Genomic DNA, 24,365 nt, shown 5'->3' on the forward strand with positions numbered 1-24,365 from the left:
AAACATGTTTATGTTACTAACTCCTAACAGGGTAGAAACATGTTTATGTTACTAACTCCTAGAAACATGTTTATGTTACTAACTCCTAGAAACATGTTTATGTTACTAACTCCTAGAAACATGTTTATGTTACTAACTCCTAGAAACATGTTTATGTTACTAGCTCCTAGAAACATGTTTATGTTACTAACTCCTAGAAACATGTTTATGTTACTAACTCCTAACAGGGTAGAAACATGTTTATGTTACTAACTCCTAGAAACATGTTTATGTTACTAACTCCTAACAGGGTAGAAACATGTTTATGTTACTAACTCCTAGAAACATGTTTATGTTACTAACTCCTAACAGGGTAGAAACATGTTTATGTTACTAACTCCTAGAAACATGTTTATGTTACTAACTCCTAGAAACATGTTTATGTTACTAACTCCTTAGAAACATGTTTATGTTACTAACTCCTAACAGGGTAGAAACATGTTTATGTTACTAGCTCCTAACAGGGTAGAAACATGTTTATGTTACTAACTCCTAGAAACATGTTTATGTTACTAACTCCTAGAAACATGTTTATGTTACTAACTCCTAACAGGGTAGAAACATGTTTATGTTACTAACTCCTAGAAACATGTTTATGTTACTAACTCCTAACAGGGTAGAAACATGTTTATGTTACTAACTCCTAGAAACATGTTTATGTTACTAACTCCTAACAGGGTAGAAACATGTTTATGTTACTAACTCCTAGAAACATGTTTATGTTACTAATTCCTAGAAACATGTTTATGTTACTAACTCCTAGAAACATGTTTATGTTACTAACTCCTAACAGGGTAGAAACATGTTTATGTTACTAACTCCTAACAGGGTAGAAACATGTTTATGTTACTAACTCCTAGAAACATGTTTATGTTACTAACTCCTAGAAACATGTTTATGTTACTAACTCCTAGAAACATGTTTATGTTACTAACTCCTAACAGGGTAGAAACATGTTTATGTTACTAACTCCTAGAAACATGTTTATGTTACTAACTCCTAACAGGGTAGAAACATGTTTATGTTACTAACTCCTAACAGGGTAGAACATGTTTATGTTACTAACTCCTAACAGGGTAGAAACATGTTTATGTTACTAACTCCTAGAAACATGTTTATGTTACTAACTCCTAACAGGGTAGAAACATGTTTATGTTACTAACTCCTAGAAACATGTTTATGTTACTAACTCCTAGAAACATGTTTATGTTACTAACTCCTAACAGGGTAGAAACATGTTTATGTTACTAACTCCTAACAGGGTAGAAACATGTTTATGTTACTAACTCCTAGAAACATGTTTATGTTACTAACTCCTAACAGGGTAGAAACATGTTTATGTTACTAACTCCTAACAGGTAGAAACATGTTTATGTTACTAACTCATAGAAACATGTTTATGTTACTAACTCCTAGAAACATGTTTATGTTACTAACTCCTAACAGGGTAGAAACATGTTTATGTTACTAACTCCTAACAGAGTAGAAACATGTTTATGTTACTAACTCATAGAAACATGTTTATGTTACTAACTCCTAGAAACATGTTTATGTTACTAGCTCCTAGAAACATGTTTATGTTACTAACTCCTAACAGGGTAGAAACATGTTTATGTTACTAACTCCTAACAGGGTAGAAACATGTTTATGTTACTAACTCCTAACAGGGTAGAAACATGTTTATGTTACTAACTCCTAGAAACATGTTTATGTTACTAACTCCTAACAGGGTAGAAACATGTTTATGTTACTAACTCCTAGAAACATGTTTATGTTACTAACTCCTAACAGGGTAGAAACATGTTTATGTTACTAACTCCTAACAGGGTAGAAACATGTTTATGTTACTAGCTCCTAACAGGGTAGAAACATGTTTATGTTACTAACTCCTAGAAACATGTTTATGTTACTAGCTCCTAACAGGGTAGAAACATGTTTATGTTACTAGCTCCTAACAGGGTAGAAACATGTTTATGTTACTAACTCCTAACTCCTAGAAACATGTTTATGTTACTAACTCCTAACAGGGTAGAAACATGTTTATGTTACTAACTCCTAACAGGGTAGAAACATGTTTATGTTACTAGCTCCTAACAGGGTAGAAACATGTTTATGTTACTAACTCCTAACAGGGTAGAAACATGTTTATGTTACTAACTCCTAACAGGGTAGAAACATGTTTATGTTACTAGCTCCTAACAGGGTAGAAACATGTTTATGTTACTAACTCCTAACAGGGTAGAAACATGTTTATGTTACTAACTCCTAGAAACATGTTTATGTTACTAACTCCTAACAGGGTAGAAACATGTTTATGTTACTAACTCCTAGAAACATGTTTATGTTACTAACTCCTAACAGGGTAGAAACATGTTTATGTTACTAGCTCCTAACAGGGTAGAAACATGTTTATGTTACTAACTCCTAGAAACATGTTTATGTTACTAACTCCTAACAGGGTAGAAACATGTTTATGTTACTAACTCCTAACAGGGTAGAAACATGTTTATGTTACTAACTCCTAGAAACATGTTTATGTTACTAACTCCTAGAAACATGTTTATGTTACTAACTCCTAGAAACATGTTTATGTTACTAACTCCTAGAAACATGTTTATGTTACTAACTCCTAGAAACATGTTTATGTTACTAACTCCTAGAAACATGTTTATGTTACTAACTCCTAACAGGGTAGAAACATGTTTATGTTACTAGCTCCTAGAAACATGTTTATGTTACTAACTCCTAACAGGGTAGAAACATGTTTATGTTACTAACTCCTAACAGGGTAGAAACATGTTTATGTTACTAGCTCCTAACAGGGTAGAAACATGTTTATGTTACTAACTCCTAGAAACATGTTTATGTTACTAACTCCTAGAAACATGTTTATGTTACTAACTCCTAACAGGGTAGAAACATGTTTATGTTACTAACTCCTAGAAACATGTTTATGTTACTAACTCCTAGAAACATGTTTATGTTACTAACTCCTAGAAACATGTTTATGTTACTAACTCCTAACAGGGTAGAAACATGTTTATGTTACTAACTCCTAGAAACATGTTTATGTTACTAACTCCTAACAGGGTAGAAACATGTTTATGTTACTAACTCCTAGAAACATGTTTATGTTACTAACTCCTAGAAACATGTTTATGTTACTAGCTCCTAACAGGGTAGAAACATGTTTATGTTACTAACTCCTAGAAACATGTTTATGTTACTAACTCCTAGAAACATGTTTATGTTACTAACTCCTAACAGGGTAGAAACATGTTTATGTTACTAACTCCTAGAAACATGTTTATGTTACTAACTCCTAGAAACATGTTTATGTTACTAACTCCTAGAAACATGTTTATGTTACTAACTCCTAACAGGGTAGAAACATGTTTATGTTACTAACTCCTAGAAACATGTTTATGTTACTAACTCCTAACAGGGTAGAAACATGTTTATGTTACTAACTCCTAGAAACATGTTTATGTTACTAACTCCTAGAAACATGTTTATGTTACTAGCTCCTAACAGGGTAGAAACATGTTTATGTTACTAGCTCCTAACAGGGTAGAAACATGTTTATGTTACTAACTCCTAACAGGGTAGAAACATGTTTATGTTACTAACTCCTAACAGGGTAGAAACATGTTTATGTTACTAACTCCTAACAGGGTAGAAACATGTTTATGTTACTAACTCCTAGAAACATGTTTATGTTACTAATTCCTAGAAACATGTTTATGTTACTAACTCCTAGAAACATGTTTATGTTACTAACTCCTAACAGGGTAGAAACATGTTTATGTTACTAACTCCTAACAGGGTAGAAACATGTTTATGTTACTAACTCCTAGAAACATGTTTATGTTACTAACTCCTAGAAACATGTTTATGTTACTAACTCCTAGAAACATGTTTATGTTACTAACTCCTAGAAACATGTTTATGTTACTAACTCCTAACAGGGTAGAAACATGTTTATGTTACTAACTCCTAGAAACATGTTTATGTTACTAACTCCTAACAGGGTAGAAACATGTTTATGTTACTAACTCCTAACAGGGTAGAACATGTTTATGTTACTAACTCCTAACAGGGTAGAAACATGTTTATGTTACTAACTCCTAACAGGGTAGAAACATGTTTATGTTACTAACTCCTAACAGGGTAGAAACATGTTTATGTTACTAACTCCTAGAAACATGTTTATGTTACTAACTCCTAACAGGGTAGAAACATGTTTATGTTACTAACTCCTAGAAACATGTTTATGTTACTAACTCCTAACAGGGTAGAAACATGTTTATGTTACTAACTCCTAACAGAGTAGAAACATGTTTATGTTACTAACTCATAGAAACATGTTTATGTTACTAACTCCTAGAAACATGCTTGTGTTACTAGCTCCTAACAGGGTAGAAACATGTTTATGTTACTAACTCCTAGAAACATGTTTATGTTACTAGCTCCTAGAAACATGTTTATGTTACTAACTCCTAGAAACATGTTTATGTTACTAACTCCTAACAGGGTAGAAACATGTTTATGTTACTAACTCCTAACAGGGTAGAAACATGTTTATGTTACTAACTCCTAGAAACATGTTTATGTTACTAACTCCTAGAAACATGTTTATGTTACTAGCTCCTAACAGGGTAGAAACATGTTTATGTTACTAACTCCTAGAAACATGTTTATGTTACTAGCTCCTAACAGGGTAGAAACATGTTTATGTTACTAACTCCTAGAAACATGTTTATGTTACTAACTCCTAACAGGGTAGAAACATGTTTATGTTACTAACTCCTAACAGGGTAGAAACATGTTTATGTTACTAACTCCTAGAAACATGTTTATGTTACTAACTCCTAACAGGGTAGAAACATGTTTATGTTACTAACTCCTAACAGGGTAGAAACATGTTTATGTTACTAACTCCTAGAAACATGTTTATGTTACTAACTCCTAACAGAGTAGAAACATGTTTATGTTACTAACTCCTAGAAACATGTTTATGTTACTAGCTCCTAACAGGGTAGAAACATGTTTATGTTACTAACTCCTAGAAACATGTTTATGTTACTAACTCCTAGAAACATGTTTATGTTACTAACTCCTAACAGGGTAGAAACATGTTTATGTTACTAACTCCTAGAAACATGTTTATGTTACTAGCTCCTAACAGGGTAGAAACATGTTTATGTTACTAACTCCTAGAAACATGTTTATGTTACTAACTCCTAACAGGGTAGAAACATGTTTATGTTACTAACTCCTAGAAACATGTTTATGTTACTAACTCCTAACAGGGTAGAAACATGTTTATGTTACTAGCTCCTAACAGGGTAGAAACATGTTTATGTTACTAACTCCTAACAGGGTAGAAACATGTTTATGTTACTAACTCCTAGAAACATGTTTATGTTACTAACTCCTAGAAACATGTTTATGTTACTAACTCCTAACAGGGTAGAAACATGTTTATGTTACTAACTCCTAGAAACATGTTTATGTTACTAACTCCTAACAGGGTAGAAACATGTTTATGTTACTAACTCCTAGAAACATGTTTATGTTACTAGCTCCTAACAGGGTAGAAACATGTTTATGTTACTAACTCCTAACAGGGTAGAAACATGTTTATGTTACTAACTCCTAGAAACATGTTTATGTTACTAACTCCTAGAAACATGTTTATGTTACTAACTCCTAACAGGGTAGAAACATGTTTATGTTACTAACTCCTAGAAACATGTTTATGTTACTAACTCCTAGAAACATGTTTATGTTACTAACTCCTAACAGGGTAGAAACATGTTTATGTTACTAGCTCCTAACAGGGTAGAAACATGTTTATGTTACTAACTCCTAGAAACATGTTTATGTTACTAACTCCTAACAGGGTAGAAACATGTTTATGTTACTAACTCCTAGAAACATGTTTATGTTACTAACTCCTAACAGGGTAGAAACATGTTTATGTTACTAACTCCTAGAAACATGTTTATGTTACTAACTCCTAACAGGGTAGAAACATGTTTATGTTACTAACTCCTAACAGAGTAGAAACATGTTTATGTTACTAACTCCTAGAAACATGTTTATGTTACTAACTCCTAGAAACATGTTTATGTTACTAGCTCCTAGAAACATGTTTATGTTACTAACTCCTAGAAACATGTTTATGTTACTAGCTCCTAGAAACATGTTTATGTTACTAACTCATAGAAACATGTTTATGTTACTAGCTCCTAGAAACATGTTTATATTACTAGCTCCTAGAAACATGTTTATGTTACTAACTCCTAGAAACATGTTTATGTTACTAACTCCTAACAGGGTAGAAACATGTTTATGTTACTAACTCCTAGAAACATGTTTATGTTACTAGCTCCTAACAGGGTAGAAACATGTTTATGTTACTAACTCCTAGAAACATGTTTATGTTACTAACTCCTAGAAACATGTTTATGTTACTAACTCCTAACAGGGTAGAAACATGTTTATGTTACTAACTCCTAGAAACATGTTTATGTTACTAACTCCTAGAAACATGTTTATGTTACTAACTCCTAGAAACATGTTTATGTTACTAACTCCTAACAGGGTAGAAACATGTTTATGTTACTAGCTCCTAACAGGGTAGAAACATGTTTATGTTACTAACTCCTAACAGGGTAGAAACATGTTTCTGTTACTAACTCCTAACAGGGTAGAAACATGTTTATGTTACTAACTCCTAACAGGGTAGAAACATGTTTATGTTACTAACTCCTAACAGGGTAGAAACATGTTTATGTTACTAGCTCCTAACAGGGTAGAAACATGTTTATGTTACTAACTCCTAACAGGGTAGAAACATGTTTATGTTACTAACTCCTAGAAACATGTTTATGTTACTAACTCCTAGAAACATGTTTATGTTACTAACTCCTAACAGGGTAGAAACATGTTTATGTTACTAACTCCTAGAAACATGTTTATGTTACTAACTCCTAACAGGGTAGAAACATGTTTATGTTACTAGCTCCTAACAGGGTAGAAACATGTTTATGTTACTAACTCCTAGAAACATGTTTATGTTACTAACTCCTAGAAACATGTTTATGTTACTAACTCCTAGAAACATGTTTATGTTACTAACTCCTAGAAACATGTTTATGTTACTAACTCCTAACAGGGTAGAAACATGTTTATGTTACTAACTCCTAACAGGGTAGAAACATGTTTATTTTACTAACTCCTAGAAACATGTTTATGTTACTAACTCCTAGAAACATGTTTATGTTACTAACTCCTAACAGGGTAGAAACATGTTTATGTTACTAACTCCTAGAAACATGTTTATGTTACTAACTCCTAGAAACATGTTTATGTTACTAACTCCTAGAAACATGTTTATGTTACTAACTCCTAGAAACATGTTTATGTTACTAACTCCTAGAAACATGTTTATGTTACTAACTCCTAACAGGGTAGAAACATGTTTATGTTACTAACTCCTAACAGGGTAGAAACATGTTTATGTTACTAACTCCTAGAAACATGTTTATGTTACTAACTCCTAGAAACATGTTTATGTTACTAACTCCTAACAGGGTAGAAACATGTTTATGTTACTAGCTCCTAGAAACATGTTTATGTTACTAGCTCCTAACAGGGTAGAAACATGTTTATGTTACTAACTCCTAGAAACATGTTTATGTTACTAACTCCTAGAAACATGTTTATGTTACTAACTCCTAACAGGGTAGAAACATGTTTATGTTACTAACTCCTAGAAACATGTTTATGTTACTAACTCCTAGAAACATGTTTATGTTACTAACTCCTAGAAACATGTTTATGTTACTAGCTCCTAGAAACATGTTTATGTTACTAACTCCTAGAAACATGTTTATGTTACTAACTCCTAACAGGGTAGAAACATGTTTATGTTACTAACTCCTAGAAACATGTTTATGTTACTAACTCCTAGAAACATGTTTATGTTACTAACTCCTAACAGGGTAGAAACATGTTTATGTTACTAACTCCTAACAGGGTAGAAACATGTTTATGTTACTAACTCCTAGAAACATGTTTATGTTACTAACTCCTAGAAACATGTTTATGTTACTAACTCCTAGAAACATGTTTATGTTACTAACTCCTAACAGGGTAGAAACATGTTTATGTTACTAACTCCTAGAAACATGTTTATGTTACTAACTCCTAACAGGGTAGAAACATGTTTATGTTACTAACTCCTAGAAACATGTTTATGTTACTAACTCCTAACAGGGTAGAAACATGTTTATGTTACTAACTCCTAGAAACATGTTTATGTTACTAACTCCTAGAAACATGTTTATGTTACTAACTCCTTGAAACATGTTTATGTTACTAACTCCTAACAGGGTAGAAACATGTTTATGTTACTAGCTCCTAACAGGGTAGAAACATGTTTATGTTACTAACTCCTAGAAACATGTTTATGTTACTAACTCCTAGAAACATGTTTATGTTACTAACTCCTAACAGGGTAGAAACATGTTTATGTTACTAACTCCTAGAAACATGTTTATGTTACTAACTCCTAACAGGGTAGAAACATGTTTATGTTACTAACTCCTAGAAACATGTTTATGTTACTAACTCCTAACAGGGTAGAAACATGTTTATGTTACTAACTCCTAGAAACATGTTTATGTTACTAATTCCTAGAAACATGTTTATGTTACTAACTCCTAGAAACATGTTTATGTTACTAACTCCTAACAGGGTAGAAACATGTTTATGTTACTAACTCCTAACAGGGTAGAAACATGTTTATGTTACTAACTCCTAGAAACATGTTTATGTTACTAACTCCTAGAAACATGTTTATGTTACTAACTCCTAGAAACATGTTTATGTTACTAACTCCTAACAGGGTAGAAACATGTTTATGTTACTAACTCCTAGAAACATGTTTATGTTACTAACTCCTAACAGGGTAGAAACATGTTTATGTTACTAACTCCTAACAGGGTAGAACATGTTTATGTTACTAACTCCTAACAGGGTAGAAACATGTTTATGTTACTAACTCCTAGAAACATGTTTATGTTACTAACTCCTAACAGGGTAGAAACATGTTTATGTTACTAACTCCTAGAAACATGTTTATGTTACTAACTCCTAACAGGGTAGAAACATGTTTATGTTACTAACTCCTAACAGAGTAGAAACATGTTTATGTTACTAACTCATAGAAACATGTTTATGTTACTAACTCCTAGAAACATGCTTGTGTTACTAACTCCTAACAGGGTAGAAACATGTTTATGTTACTAACTCCTAACAGAGTAGAAACATGTTTATGTTACTAACTCATAGAAACATGTTTATGTTACTAACTCCTAGAAACATGTTTATGTTACTAGCTCCTAGAAACATGTTTATGTTACTAACTCCTAACAGGGTAGAAACATGTTTATGTTACTAACTCCTAACAGGGTAGAAACATGTTTATGTTACTAGCTCCTAACAGGGTAGAAACATGTTTATGTTACTAACTCCTAGAAACATGTTTATGTTACTAACTCCTAGAAACATGTTTATGTTACTAACTCCTAACAGGGTAGAAACATGTTTATGTTACTAACTCCTAGAAACATGTTTATGTTACTAGCTCCTAGAAACATGTTTATGTTACTAACTCCTAGAAACATGTTTATGTTACTAACTCCTAACAGGGTAGAAACATGTTTATGTTACTAACTCCTAACAGGGTAGAAACATGTTTATGTTACTAGCTCCTAACAGGGTAGAAACATGTTTATGTTACTAACTCCTAGAAACATGTTTATGTTACTAGCTCCTAACAGGGTAGAAACATGTTTATGTTACTAGCTCCTAACAGGGTAGAAACATGTTTATGTTACTAACTCCTAACTCCTAGAAACATGTTTATGTTACTAACTCCTAACAGGGTAGAAACATGTTTATGTTACTAACTCCTAACAGGGTAGAAACATGTTTATGTTACTAGCTCCTAACAGGGTAGAAACATGTTTATGTTACTAACTCCTAACAGGGTAGAAACATGTTTATGTTACTAACTCCTAACAGGGTAGAAACATGTTTATGTTACTAGCTCCTAACAGGGTAGAAACATGTTTATGTTACTAACTCCTAACAGGGTAGAAACATGTTTATGTTACTAACTCCTAGAAACATGTTTATGTTACTAACTCCTAACAGGGTAGAAACATGTTTATGTTACTAACTCCTAGAAACATGTTTATGTTACTAACTCCTAACAGGGTAGAAACATGTTTATGTTACTAGCTCCTAACAGGGTAGAAACATGTTTATGTTACTAACTCCTAGAAACATGTTTATGTTACTAACTCCTAACAGGGTAGAAACATGTTTATGTTACTAACTCCTAACAGGGTAGACACATGTTTATGTTACTAACTCCTAGAAACATGTTTATGTTACTAACTCCTAGAAACATGTTTATGTTACTAACTCCTAGAAACATGTTTATGTTACTAACTCCTAGAAACATGTTTATGTTACTAACTCCTAGAAACATGTTTATGTTACTAACTCCTAACAGGGTAGAAACATGTTTATGTTACTAGCTCCTAGAAACATGTTTATGTTACTAACTCCTAACAGGGTAGAAACATGTTTATGTTACTAACTCCTAACAGGGTAGAAACATGTTTATGTTACTAACTCCTAGAAACATGTTTATGTTACTAACTCCTAGAAACATGTTTATGTTACTAACTCCTAGAAACATGTTTATGTTACTAACTCCTAACAGGGTAGAAACATGTTTATGTTACTAACTCCTAGAAACATGTTTATGTTACTAACTCCTAACAGGGTAGAAACATGTTTATGTTACTAACTCCTAGAAACATGTTTATGTTACTAACTCCTAGAAACATGTTTATGTTACTAGCTCCTAACAGGGTAGAAACATGTTTATGTTACTAGCTCCTAACAGGGTAGAAACATGTTTATGTTACTAACTCCTAACAGGGTAGAAACATGTTTATGTTACTAACTCCTAACAGGGTAGAAACATGTTTATGTTACTAACTCCTAACAGGGTAGAAACATGTTTATGTTACTAACTCCTAGAAACATGTTTATGTTACTAATTCCTAGAAACATGTTTATGTTACTAACTCCTAGAAACATGTTTATGTTACTAACTCCTAACAGGGTAGAAACATGTTTATGTTACTAACTCCTAACAGGGTAGAAACATGTTTATGTTACTAACTCCTAGAAACATGTTTATGTTACTAACTCCTAGAAACATGTTTATGTTACTAACTCCTAGAAACATGTTTATGTTACTAACTCCTAACAGGGTAGAAACATGTTTATGTTACTAACTCCTAGAAACATGTTTATGTTACTAACTCCTAACAGGGTAGAAACATGTTTATGTTACTAACTCCTAACAGGGTAGAACATGTTTATGTTACTAACTCCTAACAGGGTAGAAACATGTTTATGTTACTAACTCCTAACAGGGTAGAAACATGTTTATGTTACTAACTCCTAACAGGGTAGAAACATGTTTATGTTACTAACTCCTAGAAACATGTTTATGTTACTAACTCCTAACAGGGTAGAAACATGTTTATGTTACTAACTCCTAGAAACATGTTTATGTTACTAACTCCTAACAGGGTAGAAACATGTTTATGTTACTAACTCCTAACAGAGTAGAAACATGTTTATGTTACTAACTCATAGAAACATGTTTATGTTACTAACTCCTAGAAACATGCTTGTGTTACTAACTCCTAGAAACATGTTTATGTTACTAACTCCTAACAGGGTAGAAACATGTTTATGTTACTAACTCCTAACAGGGTAGAAACATGTTTATGTTACTAACTCCTAGAAACATGTTTATGTTACTAGCTCCTAGAAACATGTTTATGTTACTAACTCCTAGAAACATGTTTATGTTACTAACTCCTAACAGGGTAGAAACATGTTTATGTTACTAACTCCTAACAGGGTAGAAACATGTTTATGTTACTAACTCCTAGAAACATGTTTATGTTACTAACTCCTAGAAACATGTTTATGTTACTAGCTCCTAACAGGGTAGAAACATGTTTATGTTACTAACTCCTAGAAACATGTTTATGTTACTAGCTCCTAACAGGGTAGAAACATGTTTATGTTACTAGCTCCTAACAGGGTAGAAACATGTTTATGTTACTAACTCCTAACAGGGTAGAAACATGTTTATGTTACTAACTCCTAGAAACATGTTTATGTTACTAACTCCTAACAGGGTAGAAACATGTTTATGTTACTAACTCCTAACAGGGTAGAAACATGTTTATGTTACTAGCTCCTAACAGGGTAGAAACATGTTTATGTTACTAACTCCTAACAGGGTAGAAACATGTTTATGTTACTAACTCCTAACAGGGTAGAAACATGTTTATGTTACTAGCTCCTAACAGGGTAGAAACATGTTTATGTTACTAACTCCTAACAGGGTAGAAACATGTTTATGTTACTAACTCCTAACAGGGTAGAAACATGTTTATGTTACTAACTCCTAACAGGGTAGAAACATGTTTATGTTACTAACTCATAGAAACATGTTTATGTTACTAACTCCTAGAAACATGTTTATGTTACTAACTCCTAGAAACATGTTTATGTTACTAGCTCCTAACAGGGTAGAAACATGTTTATGTTACTAACTCCTAGAAACATGTTTATGTTACTAACTCCTAACAGGGTAGAAACATGTTTATGTTACTAACTCCTAGAAACATGTTTATGTTACTAACTCCTAGAAACATGTTTATGTTACTAACTCCTAACAGGGTAGAAACATGTTTATGTTACTAACTCCTAACAGGGTAGAAACATGTTTATGTTACTAGCTCCTAGAAACATGTTTATGTTACTAACTCCTAACAGGGTAGAAACATGTTTATGTTACTAACTCCTAACAGGGTAGAAACATGTTTATGTTACTAACTCCTAACAGGGTAGAAACATGTTTATGTTACTAACTCCTAGAAACATGTTTATGTTACTAACTCCTAGAAACATGTTTATGTTACTAGCTCCTAACAGGGTAGAAACATGTTTATGTTACTAACTCCTAACAGGGTAGAAACATGTTTATGTTACTAGCTCCTAACAGGGTAGAAACATGTTTATGTTACTAACTCCTAGAAACATGTTTATGTTACTAACTCCTAACAGGGTAGAAACATGTTTATGTTACTAACTCCTAGAAACATGTTTATGTTACTAACTCCTAGAAACATGTTTATGTTACTAACTCCTAGAAACATGTTTATGTTACTAACTCCTAGAAACATGTTTATGTTACTAACTCCTAGAAACATGTTTATGTTACTAACTCCTAGAAACATGTTTATGTTACTAACTCCTAGAAACATGTTTATGTTACTAACTCCTAACAGGGTAGAAACATGTTTATGTTACTAACTCCTAGAAACATGTTTATGTTACTAACTCCTAGAAACATGTTTATGTTACTAACTCCTAGAAACATGTTTATGTTACTAACTCCTAGAAACATGTTTATGTTACTAACTCCTAACAGGGTAGAAACATGTTTATGTTACTAACTCCTAGAAACATGTTTATGTTACTAACTCCTAGAAACATGTTTATGTTACTAACTCCTAGAAACATGTTTATGTTACTAACTCCTAACAGGGTAGAAACATGTTTATGTTACTAACTCCTAACAGGGTAGAAACATGTTTATGTTACTAACTCCTAGAAACATGTTTATGTTACTAACTCCTAGAAACATGTTTATGTTACTAGCTCCTAGAAACATGTTTATGTTACTAGCTCCTAGAAACATGTTTATGTTACTAACTCCTAACAGGCTAGAAACATGTTTATGTTACTAGCTCCTAACAGGGTAGAAACATGTTTATGTTACTAACTCCTAGAAACATGTTTATGTTACTAACTCCTAACAGGGTAGAAACATGTTTATGTTACTAACTCCTAGAAACATGTTTATGTTACTAACTCCTAGAAACATGTTTATGTTACTAACTCCTAGAAACATGTTTATGTTACTAACTCCTAGAAACATGTTTATGTTACTAACTCCTAGAAACATGTTTATGTTACTAACTCCTAGAAACATGTTTATGTTACTAGCGCCTAGAAACATGTTTATGTTACTAACTCCTAGAAACACGTTTATGTTACTAACTCCTAGAAACATGTTTATGTTACTAACTCCTAACAGGGTAGAAACATGTTTATGTTACTAACTCCTAACAGGGTAGAAACATGTTTATGTTACTAACTCCTAGAAACATGTTTATGTTACTAACTCCTAGAAACATGTTTATGTTACTAACTCCTAACAGGGTAGAAACATGTTTATGTTACTAACTCCTAGAAACATGTTTATGTTACTAACTCCTAGAAACATGTTTATGTTACTAACTCCTAACAGGGTAGAAACATGTTTATGTTACTAACTCCTAGAAACATGTTTATGTTACTAACTCCTAACAGGGTAGAAACATGTTTATGTTACTAACTCCTAGAAACATGTTTATGTTACTAACTCCTAGAAACATGTTTATGTTACTAACTCCTAGAAACATGTTTATGTTACTAACTCCTAACAGGGTAGAAACATGTTTATGTTACTAGCTCCTAACAGGGTAGAAACATGTTTATGTTACTAACTCCTAGAAACATGTTTATGTTACTAACTCCTAGAAACATGTTTATGTTACTAACTCCTAACAGGGTAGAAACATGTTTATGTTACTAACTCCTAACAGGGTAGAAACATGTTTATGTTACTAACTCCTAGAAACATGTTTATGTTACTAGCTCCTAACAGGGTAGAAACATGTTTATGTTACTAACTCCTAACAGGGTAGAAACATGTTTATGGTACTAACTCCTAGAAACATGTTTATGTTACTAACTCCTAGAAACATGTTTATGTTACTAACTCCTAACAGGGTAGAAACATGTTTATGTTACTAACTCCTAGAAACATGTTTATGTTACTAACTCCTAGAAACATGTTTATGTTACTAACTCCTAGAAACATGTTTATGTTACTAACTCCTAGAAACATGTTTATGTTACTAACTCCTAGAAACATGTTTATGTTACTAACTCCTAGAAACATGTTTATGTTACTAACTCCTAACAGGGTAGAAACATGTTTATGTTACTAGCTCCTAGAAACATGTTTATGTTACTAACTCCTAACAGGGTAGAAACATGTTTATGTTACTAACTCCTAGAAACATGTTTATGTTACTAACTCCTAACAGGGTAGAAACATGTTTATGTTACTAACTCCTAACAGGGTAGAAACATGTTTATGTTACTAACTCCTAGAAACATGTTTATGTTACTAACTCCTAGAAACATGTTTATGTTACTAACTCCTAACAGGGTAGAAACATGTTTATGTTACTAGCTCCTAGAAACATGTTTATGTTACTAACTCCTAGAAACATGCTTGTGTTACTAACTCCTAACAGGGTAGAAACATGTTTATGTTACTAACTCCTAACAGGGTAGAAACATGTTTATGTTACTAACTCCTAGAAACATGTTTATGTTACTAACTCCTAGAAACATGTTTATGTTACTAACTCCTAGAAACATGTTTATGTTACTAACTCCTAGAAACATGTTTATGTTACTAACTCCTAACAGGGTAGAAACATGTTTATGTTACTAACTCCTAACAGGGTAGAAACATGTTTATGTTACTAACTCCTAACAGGGTAGAAACATGTTTATGTTACTAACTCCTAACAGGGTAGAAACATGTTTATGTTACTAACTCCTAACAGGGTAGAAACATGTTTATGTTACTAACTCCTAACAGGGTAGAATCATGTTTATGTTACTAACTCCTAACAGAGTAGAAACATGTTTATGTTACTAACTCCTAGAAACATGTTTATGTTACTAACTCCTAGAAACATGTTTATGTTACTAACTCCTAGAAACATGTTTATGTTACTAACTCCTAGAAACATGTTTATGTTACTAACTCCTAGAAACATGTTTATGTTACTAACTCCTAACAGGGTAGAAACATGTTTATGTTACTAACTCCTAGAAACATGTTTATGTTACTAACTCCTAGAAACATGTTTATGTTACTAACTCCTAGAAACATGTTTATGTTACTAACTCCTAACAGGGTAGAAACATGTTTATGTTACTAACTCCTTACAGGGTAGAAACATGTTTATGTTACTAACTCCTAACAGGGTAGAAACATGTTTATGTTACTAACTCCTAGAAACATGTTTATGTTACTAACTCCTAACAGGGTAGAAACATGTTTATGTTACTAGCTCCTAACAGGGTAGAAACATGTTTATGTTACTAACTCCTAACAGGGTAGAAACATGTTTATGTTACTAGCTCCTAACAGGGTAGAAACATGTTTATGTTACTAACTCCTAACAGGGTAGAAACATGTTTATGTTACTAACTCCTAACAGAGTAGAAACATGTTTATGTTACTAGCTCCTAGAAACATGTTTATGTTACTAACTCCTAACAGGGTAGAAACATGTTTATGTTACTAACTCCTAGAAACATGTTTATGTTACTAACTCCTAGAAACATGTTTATGTTACTAACTCCTAGAAACATGTTTATGTTACTAACTCCTAGAAACATGTTTATGTTACTAGCTCCTAGAAACATGTTTATGTTACTAGCTCCTAGAAACATGTTTATGTTACTAACTCCTAACAGGGTAGAAACATGTTTATGTTACTAACTCCTAGAAACATGTTTATGTTACTAACTCCTAGAAACATGTTTATGTTACTAACTCCTAGAAACATGTTTATGTTACTAACTCCTAACAGGCTAGAAACATGTTTATGTTACTAACTCCTAGAAACATGTTTATGTTACTAACTCCTAACAGAGTAGAAACATGTTTATGTTACTAACTCCTAGAAACATGTTTATGTTACTAACTCCTAGAAACATGTTTATGTTACTAACTCCTAGAAACATGTTTATGTTACTAACTCCTAACAGGGTAGAAACATGTTTATGTTACTAACTCCTAGAAACATGTTTATGTTACTAACTCCTAACAGGGTAGAAACATGTTTATGTTACTAACTCCTAGAAACATGTTTATGTTACTAACTCCTAACAGGGTAGAAACATGTTTATGTTACTAACTCCTAGAAACATGTTTATGTTACTAACTCCTAGAAACATGTTTATGTTACTAACTCCTAGAAACATGTTTATGTTACTAACTCCTAACAGGGTAGAAACATGTTTATGTTACTAACTCCTAGAAACATGTTTATGTTACTAACTCCTAGAAACATGTTTATGTTACTAACTCCTAACAGGGTAGAAACATGTTTATGTTACTAACTCCTAGAAACATGTTTATGTTACTAACTCCTAACAGGGTAGAAACATGTTTATGTTACTAACTCCTAGAAACATGTTTATGTTACTAACTCCTAACAGGGTAGAAACATGTTTATGTTACTAGCTCCTAACAGGGTAGAAACATGTTTATGTTACTAACTCCTAACAGGGTAGAAACATGTTTATGTTACTAACTCCTAGAAACATGTTTATGTTACTAGCTCCTAGAAACATGTTTATGTTACTAACTCCTAACAGGGTAGAAACATGTTTATGTTACTAACTCCTAGAAACATGTTTATGTTACTAACTCCTAGAAACATGTTTATGTTACTAACTCCTAGAAACATGTTTATGTTACTAACTCCTAACAGGGTAGAAACATGTTTATGTTACTAGCTCCTAGAAACATGTTTATGTTACTAACTCCTAGAAACATGTTTATGTTACTAACTCCTAACAGGGTAGAAACATGTTTATGTTACTAACTCCTAGAAACATGTTTATGTTACTAACTCCTAACAGGGTAGAAACATGTTTATGTTACTAACTCCTAGAAACATGTTTATGTTACTAACTCCTAACAGGGTAGAAACATGTTTATGTTACTAACTCCTAACAGGGTAGAAACATGTTTATGTTACTAACTCCTAGAAACATGTTTATGTTACTAACTCCTAGAAACATGTTTATGTTACTAACTCCTAGAAACATGTTTATGTTACTAACTCCTAGAAACATGTTTATGTTACTAACTCCTAACAGGGTAGAAACATGTTTATGTTACTAACTCCTAGAAACATGTTTATGTTACTAACTCCTAACAGGGTAGAAACATGTTTATGTTACTAACTCCTAACAGGGTAGAAACATGTTTATGTTACTAACTCCTAGAAACATGTTTATGTTACTAACTCCTAACAGGGTAGAAACATGTTTATGTTACTAACTCCTAGAAACATGTTTATGTTACTAACTCCTAGAAACATGTTTATGTTACTAACTCCTAGAAACATGTTTATGTTACTAACTCCTAACAGGGTAGAAACATGTTTATGTTACTAACTCCTAACAGGGTAGAAACATGTTTATGTTACTAACTCCTAACAGGGTAGAAACATGTTTATGTTACTAACTCCTAGAAACATGTTTATGTTACTAACTCCTAACAGGGTAGAAACATGTTTATGTTACTAACTCCTAGAAACATGTTTATGTTACTAACTCCTAACAGGGTAGAAACATGTTTATGTTACTAACTCCTAACAGGGTAGAAACATGTTTATGTTACTAGCTCCTAACAGGGTAGAAACATGTTTATGTTACTAACTCCTAACAGGGTAGAAACATGTTTATGTTACTAACTCCTAACAGGGTAGAAACATGTTTATGTTACTAGCTCCTAACAGGGTAGAAACATGTTTATGTTACTAACTCCTAGAAACATGTTTATGTTACTAACTCCTAACAGGGTAGAAACATGTTTATGTTACTAACTCCTAACAGGGTAGAAACATGTTTATGTTACTAACTCCTAGAAACATGTTTATGTTACTAACTCCTAGAAACATGTTTATGTTACTAACTCCTAGAAACATGTTTATGTTGCTAACTCCTAACAGGGTAGAAACATGTTTATGTTACTAACTCCTAGAAACATGTTTATGTTACTAACTCCTAGAAACATGTTTATGTTACTAACTCCTAGAAACATGTTTATGTTACTAACTCCTAGAAACATGTTTATGTTACTAACTCCTAACAGGGTAGAAACATGTTTATGTTACTAACTCCTAGAAACATGTTTATGTTACTAACTCCTAACAGGGTAGAAACATGTTTATGTTACTAACTCCTAGAAACATGTTTATGTTACTAACTCCTAACAGGGTAGAAACATGTTTATGTTACTAACTCCTAACAGGGTAGAAACATGTTTATGTTACTAACTCCTAACAGGGTAGAAACATGTTTATGTTACTAACTCCTAACAGGGTAGAAACATGTTTATGTTACTAACTCCTAGAAACATGTTTATGTTACTAACTCCTAGAAACATGTTTATGTTACTAACTCCTAACAGGGTAGAAACATGTTTATGGTACTAACTCCTAACAGGGTAGAAACATGTTTATGTTACTAACTCCTAGAAACATGTTTATGTTACTAACTCCTAGAAACATGTTTATGTTACTAACTCCTAACAGGGTAGAAACATGTTTATGTTACTAACTCCTAGAAACATGTTTATGTTACTAACTCCTAACAGGGTAGAAACATGTTTATGTTACTAACTCCTAACAGGGTAGAAACATGTTTATGTTACTAGCTCCTAGAAACATGTTTATGTTACTAACTCCTAACAGGGTAGAAACATGTTTATGTTACTAGATCCTAACAGGGTAGAAACATGTTTATGTTACTAGCTCCTAGAAACATGTTTATGTTACTAACTCCTAGAAACATGTTTATGTTACTAACTCCTAACAGGGTAGAAACATGTTTATGTTACTAACTCCTAACAGGGTAGAAACATGTTTATGTTACTAACTCCTAGAAACATGTTTATGTTACTAACTCCTAGAAACATGTTTATGTTACTAACTCCTAACAGGGTAGAAACATGTTTATGTTACTAACTCCTAGAAACATGTTTATGTTACTAACTCCTAACAGGGTAGAAACATGTTTATGTTACTAACTCCTAGAAACATGTTTATGTTACTAACTCCTAGAAACATGTTTATGTTACTAACTCCTAACAGGGTAGAAACATGTTTATGTTACTAACTCCTAGAAACATGTTTATGTTACTAACTCCTAGAAACATGTTTATGTTACTAACTCCTAGAAACATGTTTATGTTACTAACTCCTAACAGGGTAGAAACATGTTTATGTTACTAACTCCTAACAGGGTAGAAACATGTTTATGTTACTAACTCCTAGAAACATGTTTATGTTACTAACTCCTAACAGGGTAGAAACATGTTTATGTTACTAACTCCTAGAAACATGTTTATGTTACTAACTCCTAGAAACATGTTTATGTTACTAACTCCTAGAAACATGTTTATGTTACTAACTCCTAGAAACATGTTTATGTTACTAACTCCTAGAAACATGTTTATGTTACTAACTCCTAGAAACATGTTTATGTTACTAACTCCTAGAAACATGTTTATGTTACTAACTCCTAGAAACATGTTTATGTTACTAACTCCTAACAGGGTAGAAACATGTTTATGTTACTAACTCCTAGAAACATGTTTATGTTACTAACTCCTAGAAACATGTTTATGTTACTAACTCCTAACAGGGTAGAAACATGTTTATGTTACTAACTCCTAGAAACATGTTTATGTTACTAACTCCTAACAGGGTAGAAACATGTTTATGTTACTAACTCCTAGAAACATGTTTATGTTACTAACTCCTAGAAACATGTTTATGTTACTAACTCCTAACAGGGTAGAAACATGTTTATGTTACTAACTCCTAGAAACATGTTTATGTTACTAACTCCTAACAGGGTAGAAACATGTTTATGTTACTAACTCCTAGAAACATGTTTATGTTACTAACTCCTAGAAACATGTTTATGTTACTAGCTCCTAACAGGGTAGAAACATGTTTATGTTACTAACTCCTAGAAACATGTTTATGTTACTAACTCCTAGAAACATGTTTATGTTACTAACTCCTAACAGGGTAGAAACATGTTTATGTTACTAACTCCTAACAGGGTAGAAACATGTTTATGTTACTAACTCCTAACAGGGTAGAAACATGTTTATGTTACTAACTCCTAACAGGGTAGAAACATGTTTATGTTACTAACTCCTAGAAACATGTTTATGTTACTAACTCCTAACAGGGTAGAAACATGTTTATGTTACTAACTCCTAGAAACATGTTTATGTTACTAACTCCTAGAAACATGTTTATGTTACTAACTCCTAGAAACATGTTTATGTTACTAACTCCTAACAGGGTAGAAACATGTTTATGTTACTAGCTCCTAACAGGGTAGAAACATGTTTATGTTACTAACTCCTAACAGGGTAGAAACATGTTTATGTTACTAACTCCTAGAAACATGTTTATGTTACTAACTCCTAACAGGGTAGAAACATGTTTATGTTACTAACTCCTAGAAACATGTTTATGTTACTAACTCCTAACAGGGTAGAAACATGTTTATGTTACTAACTCCTAGAAACATGTTTATGTTACTAACTCCTAGAAACATGTTTATGTTACTAACTCCTAACAGGGTAGAAACATGTTTATGTTACTAGCTCCTAACAGGGTAGAAACATGTTTATGTTACTAACTCCTAGAAACATGTTTATGTTACTAACTCCTAGAAACATGTTTATGTTACTAACTCCTAACAGGGTAGAAACATGTTTATGTTACTAACTCCTAACAGGGTAGAAACATGTTTATGTTACTAACTCCTAGAAACATGTTTATGTTACTAACTCCTAACAGGGTAGAAACATGTTTATGTTACTAACTATTAGAAACATGTTTATGTTACTAACTCCTAACAGGGTAGAAACATGTTTATGTTACTAGCTCCTAACAGGGTAGAACATGTTTATGTTACTAACTCCTAGAAACATGTTTATGTTACTAACTCCTAGAAACATGTTTATGTTACTAACTCCTAACAGAGTAGAAACATGTTTATGTTACTAACTCCTAGAAACATGTTTATGTTACTAACTCCTAACAGGGTAGAAACATGTTTATGTTACTAACTCCTAGAAACATGTTTATGTTACTAACTCCTAGAAACATGTTTATGTTACTAACTCCTAGAAACATGTTTATGTTACTAACTCCTAGAAACATGTTTATGTTACTAGCTCCTAGAAACATGTTTATGTTACTAGCTCCTAACAGAGTAGAAACATGTTTATGTTACTAACTCCTAACAGAGTAGAAACATGTTTATGTTACTAACTCCTAACAGGGTAGAAACATGTTTATGTTACTAACTCCTAGAAACATGTTTATGTTACTAGCTCCTAACAGGGTAGAAACATGTTTATGTTACTAGCTCCTAACAGGGTAGAAACATGTTTATGTTACTAACTCCTAGAAACATGTTTATGTTACTAACTCCTAACAGGGTAGAAACATGTTCATGTTACTAACTCCTAACAGGGTAGAAACATGTTTATGTTACTAACTCCTAACAGGGTAGAAACATGTTTATGTTACTAACTCCTAGAAACATGTTTATGTTACTAACTCCTAGAAACATGTTTATGTTACTAACTCCTAGAAACATGTTTATGTTACTAACTCCTAACAGGGTAGAAACATGTTTATGTTACTAACTCCTAACAGGGTAGAAACATGTTTATGTTACTAACTCCTAGAAACATGTTTATGTTACTAACTCCTAACAGGGTAGAAACATGTTTATGTTACTAACTCCTAGAAACATGTTTATGTTACTAACTCCTAGAAACATGTTTATGTTACTAACTCCTAACAGGGTAGAAACATGTTTATGTTACTAACTCCTAACAGTGTTTAACGTCTCTATACACAGTGGGGTCCGCAATGACTGACAGCCTCGATAAAGATGAGCAACAATGACTTATTAAAACCAACCAATCAAACACTGAGCCATGCTATCTGCAAAACAAAAGGGGAAATCACATTACTCGCTTGTCAGAGCTAGACTCTGGTGTTTCTAAGATGCAGGGTAGAGTACCGGGTGGTAGTCGACTAGTAACAGTGACTAAGGTTCAGGGTAGAGTACCGGGTGGAAGTCGACTAGTAACAGTGACTAAGGTTCAGGGTAGAGTACAGGGTGGAAGTCGACTAGTAACAGTGACTAAGGTTCAGGGTAGAGTACCGGGTGGTAGTCGACTAGTAACAGTGACTAAGGTTCAGGGTAGAGTACCGGGTGGTAGTCGACTAGTAACAGTGACTAAGGTTCAGGGTAGAGCACCGGGTGATAGTCGACTAGTAACAGTGACTAAGGTTCAGGGTAGAGTACCGGGTGGTTGTCGACTAGTGACAGTGACTAAGGTTCAGGGTAGAGTACCGGGTGGTAGCCGGCTAGTAACAGTGACTAAGGTTCAGGGTAGAGTACCGGGTGGTAGTCGACTAGTAACAGTGACTAAGGTTCAGGGTAGAGTACCGGGTGGTAGTCGACTAGTAACAGTGACTAAGGTTCAGGGTAGAGTACCGGGTGGTAGTCGAGTAGTAACAGTGACTAAGGTTCAGGATAGAGTACCGGGTGGTAGTCGACTAGTAACAGTGACTAAGGTTCAGGGTAGAGTACCGGGTGGTAGTCGACTAGTAACAGTGACTAAGGTTCAGGGTAGAGTACCGGGTGGTAGTCGACTAGTAACAGTGACTAAGGTTCAGGGTAGAGTACCGGGTGGTAGTCGACTAGTAACAGTGACTAAGGTTCAGGGTAGAGTACCGGGTGGTAGTCGACTAGTAACAGTGACTAAGGTTCAGGGTAGAGTACCGGGTGGTAGTCGACTAGTAACAGTGACTAAGGTTCAGGGTAGAGTACCGGGTGGTAGTCGACTAGTAACAGTGACTAAGGTTCAGGGTAGAGTACCGGGTGGTAGTCGACTAGTAACAGTGACTAAGGTTCAGGATAGAGTACCGGGTGGTAGTCGACTAGTAACAGTGACTAAGGTTCAGGGTAGAGTACCGGATGGTAGTCGACTAGTAACAGTGACTAAGGTTCAGGGTAGAGTACCGGGTGGTAGTCGACTAGTAACAGTGACTAAGGTTCAGGGTAGAGTACCGGGTGGTAGTCGACTAGTGACAGTAACTAAGGTTCAGGGTAGAGTACCGGGTGGTAGTCGACTAGTCACAGTGACTAAGGTTCAGGGTAGAGTA

Source organism: Salvelinus fontinalis, chromosome 7 (assembly GCF_029448725.1).
Source record: "Salvelinus fontinalis isolate EN_2023a chromosome 7, ASM2944872v1, whole genome shotgun sequence".
Lineage (NCBI taxonomy): Eukaryota > Metazoa > Chordata > Actinopteri > Salmoniformes > Salmonidae > Salvelinus > Salvelinus fontinalis.